This window comes from Micropterus salmoides, unplaced genomic scaffold (assembly GCF_014851395.1).
Source record: "Micropterus salmoides isolate LMB-PRFRI ecotype aquatic unplaced genomic scaffold, ASM1485139v1 Ms_hic_scaffold_615, whole genome shotgun sequence".
Lineage (NCBI taxonomy): Eukaryota > Metazoa > Chordata > Actinopteri > Centrarchiformes > Centrarchidae > Micropterus > Micropterus salmoides.
This window is the reverse complement of record NW_024044366.1, coordinates 8551-17100: the sequence shown is the minus strand read 5'-3', so window position 1 is coordinate 17100 and position 8550 is coordinate 8551.

The following is an 8550-nucleotide window of genomic DNA, read 5'->3' as shown; positions in this document are numbered from 1 at the left end:
CACAGGACTGCATATGAAGTTGTATCCCTATTTACATTCAAAAAGGTGGTCATTTTAATTGGAATTCATTGGTGTCAGCATAACTAATTTATAATTAACATGGGCCTAAGATAATTAACCAGTTACCATCAGGTTGCTAGTGCCAACCAACATTAGCAACATCATGCAATGTGTTTTGGCTAATTTGAGCAAACCTTTTACCAAACTATGAAACTTATTTTCTACCAAATGTGGCACAAGCAGGGTGCAAACTATGGGAGAGCCAGGGGCAGCTTGGCTCCTCTTAATAACATTTTACACGCTATTTTTGCCGTATCAGCATTTATCGTGTGTAAAATCAGGAGCGTCTGGCTTCACCCAGCCAGAGGGAACAATCCCCGACCGTTCCCTCGACGCTCCTGTTTTGGGCATGATCCGTGTGCTAAGCTGGGGAGTCTCTGCAGCAAGGGTCACGGTCAGTCCTGTGTATGAGACATGCGCAAACATGATTTTTTTTTCTCAGTAACGTCTGTGATTGAAAATGTAGCGAAGCATAATATACATAATATACAAAAAATTACTCAATTACCGTAACGCAAGTAATTGCAATTCGTTACTTTCCATCTCTGTATATTACCTATTTATTTTAAATCTTTTCAAAACCAAAACCAGAAACTTTTGGGAAATTTACACAAACATCAGCTAATGTTTCCTTATGCCAAGCACATTGGTTAGTCCTCACCCTAGACTATTTTCTTTCGAAACATTAAATGATGAAAATAAGTAGGATATGTAAAACAGCCAAACAGGTTATATATGTAGTGGGTTTGTGGGTGTGCCAATGAGAGGGAGCACGCGGCAAAAGTGACGGCAAAAGTTGGCAGAGGAAAAGATTAGTAGTAAGTTATCAGTCTGGCAGTAAATGTACGGTGCAGGGCTCTCAAGTCTTAACATATACTGTGAGACACGCATTTCACTCAGTTCACACACTCTCACGCCACACCTTGTATTTCTCACGCAAGTAAGAGATAACGGCCACCAAATTGTGCCACTATATACAATTAATGGTGGAGGTGCAGACATACGGAATGAGGTTTTCTACTGTCAGCGTTAATGCCACCTACCAGCCAATCAGAAATTAAAATCTCAGGGCGTCATATACCGATGATTTGAGAAAGAGTGACAAAGCGTAGGTATTTTGTGTGAGACGCACCGGGTGTGTCGGTATATGTCCTAGTTGTTTAACACATCTAGATGGAATACCAGGAAATAAAAGCTGAAATTCTGAACTCTTGTCTCATACTCATCTTTTGATCTTAAACCCAAATGTCTTCAGTGAACAACAAAAGCAAAGGAATTTGTCTTACTGTTCCAAAACTTTTGGAGGGAACTGTATAACTTCAGAGCTCAAGAAAACAAATTCAGTCAATGCGTTATCACAGGAAACTGAGTAAATTAAAAGTATGAATGGCCGCTTAGGCTTCCATACAGATCAAACACATTTGATAAATATTTTCCACCAACTGAATGTAATTAAATCATATCAGCAACACATCATATAGTTGACATATAATTACTCATATTGAGAGGGTTAAATTTTAGCGTTTCTCTATTAATCTCCAATTTGATCATTTATAATTAAATTATTACTAAAATTGTTCACCAATCCCAAAGAAGACCCATACCTTCAGAAGAGACGCTGAGGCAGTCAGTTCAGAGAAGAGTCTTACAGGAACTGTCTTTCGATTGTAAAATTAACAATCTGTTTTTATTTAAAGCTGAACAAATCTAATATAGTTAATTAAAATCCTCAAGCAGCAAGAGTGAGAGAAACTTTTTCATTTACCGCTCTTATACAGTGGGGATGAGGAAGAACTCCAGAGATCTAAATATGGTAAAACATGAAATACAATAAAGACATTGGTCAATTCTTCTACGTCAAACACTTACAACACATGACCAGTTGCAAAGAAAAGCCATTGTTATTTTTAAAACATGAATTAGACATGGTGTTGATGTCAGATAATTCTGGTGACCGTTACACAGGATATTCAGAAGTGAGAGAACTGAAGCTGTCATTAGTGTAGGTCACAAGTATGGACAGATCATTTCAGCAGGATGTCTGTGGTTACAAGTGTTGCTTTTCTCTGCAGCAGCACAGCTGTCAGAAAGCAAAACCACCAGTCACAGTTTCATTTTGTTTTTAATTTGGGGTGGTGATGGGGCAATGGATAAGACACATTCCTTTGTGTGTGAGAGACCCAGGTTCAATTCCGCACTGAGCAAGACACTTAATCCCTATTTGCTCCAGAGGCATGCAACCTCTGACATGTATAGTAATTGTAAGTCGCTTTGGATAAAAGCGTCAGTTAAATGTACTTTTCACAGTTTTTATGTTGTCAGTATTTAATTATTGTCCTTAATTTGGTATCAAAATTCATATGGGGAAGTGATGGGATGCCAAGTTCGGCCATAACTCGTTTATTTGAACCCATGGCAATAATGTCAAAGCTTTTAAAACATTGAAACAGATTTTTTGAAAATTTGACACACTGAAAACAGCTTTTAACTCATCAAAGTGATGTGAGAAAAACACTCATCACAGAAAACTCTACAGTGATTGGTGCAATGCTGCTTGTGGAATGGGGGACTAGGGATGTCAGGGGAACCAATACTTCGGTACCAAGTCGATACCAAAGTTCTGCAAACATGACGGTACTCGATTTTTACTCATAACACACTGACCTACAAAACACTAACAACACGGAGCATAATGTAAAACATGAACTTTTTTCTTTGAATATGACTGATTTCTTCTTATAAATCAGTATTTCACTATAGAATTAAGGACTTAAGGACTCAAAGGCAGACTCGGAACAGTTCGAAGGGGTAACAAAGGGTTTTATTGAAAAGTGCAACCGAAGACGGGTGGTAGGTTCCAACATGGCAGGATGGAGAACACACAGGAGGGGAGTTTGTCCAGGCAAGATGTGAGCAGAGCAGGGTGTGGCGTTCAGCAGAGTTCAAGGAGGTAGCGTGATCCTAGGCACAGAGGAAAACAGGTTAATCCAGGGAGACACAGAAATTACAAGGAATCTTACAGGAGTAGATAGTAGGCCTTGACGCATGTACCACATGTGGTTAACTGACAATCTGGCGAAGAATGTGAGGAGGACTGGGGTTGAAATACTGCAGGAGCTTGATTAGTGGAATGAGGACCAGGTGCGCCGCTGGAGCCAGAGAGTGTAGCCACGCCCAGACAAACACAGACAGGGAGGACAGACAGAAAACACAGGGAAGGGGGGGACAAAAGAACACAAGGTAGTGGGGAGATTCTGCAGTACCACAACAGAATACAGTTTTTCTCAGTCACTTTGCTGCTTTTCTCAGATCAGAATTGAAAATCCCAAAACTACTTGTTCAACCTCCACATCATCTAATCACTTGTGCACATCATAAAAGCAATTTGGAATTCTTTTGACACATTTAGGCAAATGATTATTTACAACTGCTGTATCCTACAGTATCAATTGCTTATGTCATGTTGATCACAATGCATTAAACTGATTCTCTGTTGAATAGTCTCTTTTTCTACAACTGCTCCCACACATTTTCAAAACTACGCCTCCTTTTTTTCAAAACTCTACACAGTTCTCTATGCTCATAAAGGTAAATATAAAATGAAGAAAATATTCTGCTACGATTTTTATATATTTCACTATGGTTGCTGCAGAAATGGACATTTGCCATCATTCACTTTTAAATGTGTTGTGATGGAAATTTGAGATTTTTCTGTGTTTACTGTTTCACCTGCACGCTTCATTATTACAGACCAATGTTTTTGATCATTTTATTATGTTACAGCTAGGTGAAGTTTCCCATGGGAAAGATGCTCGTTGGAGAGTTTTTCTTATCTGACTGTCCATGATAGGCCTTCATCTCAGGACAGTTGGTCCCTACTCCCTTCCTCACTAACATAGCTGAGTAATATAAAGTCACCTGTTTCTTCACTGGCTCTTTGTCTTACACTCTGCAGACTGTCTGACCCAATTGCACTCTGTATGTCTGTCTGACCCTTTGCAAAGAATAACACCCATAAAAGATGTCTGGATTGGACTCTTTATTTCACAAGACTCACTAAAGGACATATTTCCATTACAGTGTTTTTACAGTTTTGGACACAGTGTGTTATAGTATAATATATAATGTTTTGCAGGTGGAGGATTTTGGAGGAAGTAAGCATTGAAAGCATTTTGTGTGAAAGCAATGATTCACAGTTTGGTCCACATACACTTCTGTTTCGCTGACTGTGTGAAAAGTTTTGACACTGTGACTTCAGTTTTGACCAATACAGGTTAACAGCTGAAGAAAAAAAAATATTTCATTCATAGGCCTTTCATAGGCTTATGTACATTTCCATACATTGTTCTGGAGTGAAAGTAATCTGCTGAGAGGTTTGAAAACAGTCAAAACACAAAATATTTATTTGGCAAAACGTTACAGTTGAAACATTAGCACAGTGTTGTATGCAATAGCATACAAGAAAACAAAAACATAATCAATCAATCAATCAATCAACATTTATTTATATAGCACTTTACAGCAACCAACAGGTATCCACAGTGCTTTAAATTGCACAAGTTGAAAATGTGAGATGGATGTTTGACTTAGACCAACATAAAGAGCGTTGCAATAATCTAGCCTTGAACTAATAAAGGCATGAATAGCCTTTTATAGATTGTGCCTGTTAAGAAAAGGCTTAACTTTAGCCAGGAGACAAAGTTGGAAGAAGCTCATTCTGACAACATTGCTAATCTGCTTGTCAAATTTCATGCTACCATCGAATGTCACACCCAGATTTTTGACAGTTTGCTTGGCGTATGAAGGCAAAGCTCCCAGACTGAAATTGTTTGACCTGAATTTTGTACTGAAGATAATACACTCAGTTTTGTCTTCATTCAGATTAAGGAAGTTCCAACAGAGACACAATTTAATATCATTAATGCCATTAAGCAAGCAGTTTAGTGCAACACTGTCATTAGGCTTCACAGGCAGATCAATTTGCAGGTCATCTGCATAACAATGAAATGGCTATTATAGCCCCTAACGGCAACATATAAAGAGAACAGGATAGGGCCAAGAATTGAACCCTGGGGCACCCCACAATAGAGAGGAGCAGATGAGGAGAAATCACCCATTGTGACAGAGAAACTCCTATTTGTCAAATAGGAGCTAAACCATTTAAGTGCAGAGCCTTGAATGCCAACAAAATGCTCAAGGCTTGCGAGAAGGACTGCATGGTCCACTGTATAAAAAACAGTTGGATCCCCAGCATCTACGGACAAGCCAATGTCATTGTGAACTCTAAGCAGTGCCGACTCAGTGCTGTGACGTGATCTAAAACCAGATTGAAATTTTTCAAACATTGCGTTCTGTTGTAAAAAGACTTGTAACTGTTTAAAAACAACTTTTTTCAGATTCTTGGAAAGAAAGGCCAGATGTGAGACTGAACACACATGAGCAAATGTTGAGAGTTGAGAAGCCCCGCAAGTGCCAACGGGTGTAGCTAGCGAGCCCATCCACGGGGAAAGCTTGCCAGCGGCCGGTCAGCTCACAGAGGCCTCTGATCCCATCCCACAGTCACACAGACCACTGCAGCCGATACAGCAGATGTGTCCAGCAACAGCTCTACAATAGTATTAATGTTCAGCCATTATTCTATCATTAAATTCTCAGTAATGTTATAAGTTTTAACTTAAATCAAGATATATCTGGCTCGTGATGTAGAGAACATTCTTGGCTTGTGAAACTTGCACTCTGGAACATAAGGGGACTGTCATTGCTTTATTTTTTCATCATGATAATAAATACATATTATGGCAGAAAATTGTGCCCTCTGACATTTGATCTTTTATGTATGTTCTTTTACTTGTTACTATTTTTATTACTAATTTTGTTATGGCTTAAATAGATAGATAGATAGATAGATATGTATTGTGTTTTTATTCTTAACCTTTCCTTCTTCTATACTCCTTATGTTAGTCTGTCCACATTTACTAGGGTTTAGGTCAGAGCTGTGAGAGTGTTTCGGTATTTTCCCCCTCTTGCTGTTCCTCTCCTCTCTTGGAATTTTTATTCAAGGTTGAAAGAGGATCTCTGTTCCCCAAAACACAGAAACCTAGACTGTGTAAATGGTTATGCATCCCCTTGCTCAGGGCCAGACTGCGTCTGCGTGGGCCGAGTGGCCAAAATTAACGTCATCATGTTTTATGCACGGTGGCTTCTGTAACGAACCGGCTGCAGCTGGACCCTTCTCCTTTTTTCAACATAGTGTTAGCTACATCGTTACCTTCAGGGCATGCAGTAACATGCACACACATACAGACACCGGCGTGGAGCATAATCGGTTTCCATTGAACTTTAACAACTAACAACTGCCATGTAGTAATGTTATAACTAAAGATCCACAGAAAACAACATGAAAAACAACTGCAAGCATCCAACAACGTTATTTAGTGGGCTTCAAATACACAGTTCACACGGTGTCTCTCGACTGTCCTTCAGTATCACAATATTAGTCCAACATTGCCACACAATATGCTAATGTCCGGTGCCAAGTTATCTAACCTACAAAAAAACCCCAGTAAGAACCACATACAACACTGCAGAACTTACAGCTTCCAAGTTTGAAGTCGGGTTACGTACAGCCAATGACGATCCATTCTTGAACCATTACAAAGCTCGTTATGCTTGTAGAATTTTTGAAGCACTAATTTATTAATTTAACACGCACTGAAGTGTAAAGAATGAACATTGCGGTTGTTGAGGTGCTCGCCATCCTCTGCGGTAGGCTTGGCCAATAGTAGGATATTTCAGTTTTGCGGTTATCGTAACAGCCCTAAAGCAGTGTAATATATTGTATTATGTTAGTTAAGTAGATTAAATATTTTAAATGCAGCCTGTTGTTCTCACTGTTATGTCGGCTACTTATGTGTGAAACCTGGTGAACATTATTGTGAGTGAAAAAGCATCTCCTCTAGCTCTGGGGCTTTCAGATCTTTTAGTTCTTTTCTTGGAGGGTAGGTTCCATTTAAATGTTGATTCAGAGAGCTCAAAGAGATAAGATATTGAATACATCAGAACTGATGCTACATTTTTATGTATTGTGTTTGTTGCTGCAATGTGTTCTCAGAATTATGTACAGAATATGCACAGTCACTGGGGTTCTTTATTTGTGGTTATAGACATGTTGCAACATTGTGAGGGATGGGTGTGCACACTAATATAGTTGTACTGTCACAGATAAAGTAGTGCACAGAAGCTGTTACCATGGTCACCAACCATAGAGGGCCGGGTGTTTACTCAAGTGCTTGTCTGGAAGGAAGTTTTTCCTTGCCTCTGTCGCCTAGACCTGCTCTTTTATGAAAAGCGCTGTGAGATAACTGTTGCTGTGATTTGGCGCTATATAAATAAAATAAAATTGAATTGAATTGAATTGCCTGTCTGATCACATGGGGAGCAAAGAGCAACCACACGGATCCAAGCGAGGTCTCGCATTGTGCTTCGCTATCCATGCTGTTTTTTGGCAGTGTGGACTCTGCATTGTTTGTACTTATGTAAAGTAAAACAAAATTGAAATGAGTCTCTCAGATTTTTTCTGTCTGGGACTTATTCCAGCACCTCCCAGATTTTCCTCCAAGTCCAATCTGAGTCTGTGCAGATTTTGAGGACTGATGATAGTAGCAAGGCTGTCCCTAGTCACCTATCCCCACCTATCCCCATCTCTCTCTGTTCAAAAAAATACTGGACTGGCAGGACAAAGCACAATACCACTACTTCTTCCAGCACCATAAAAGGCAAAGTTAACTTGTGTCCTTTAATATGTATTAATATAATGTGCAGTATTATGAACAACAGTAGAGAGTAGGTCCCATTCACATGTTGATTCAAAGAGCTCAAAGAGATAAGATATTGACTACATGTACAAAGCACAACTCTATCCTGTCACCCACCTTTAGTACTAAACACCTGCACCCTCTTTACAGACACTGTCTCACACTTCAGAGGACAATAGCTCAACACATCAAAAGCCTTAACCTGCACTACTGAAGGCTTTCAACTTTAAAATAAAATAATTGACACTAAAGTATTTATGTATTGTGTTTGTTGCTGCAATGTGTTCTCAGAATTATGTACAGAATATGCACAGTCACTGGGGTTCTTTATTTGTGGTTTTCTCCGGTATAAACATGTTACAACCAAGCAGCAACCACCATTAGTGGTATGGCCGCTTTGATTGACAGGTGGCTGCTGTCATGTCATTGCTAGCTGACTGACTGCCATCTGTTAGCTCAGCTATTACAGTCAGTCACAGAGCAGTGAGGCTCTGCCTGTTTGAGCCTTTTGGACGTTTCTCCATGCAGATACCGGATGAATAAAGACATGTTGTGCTATGTATTGGAGAGAGAGAGAACCTCCACAACCTCTCCAATTGGTGAGCACAGGCTTGTGGAGTTTAAACAGCCATTTTTAGATTTGGATAGGTAACATTAAAGTTACTGTAACAGAGTC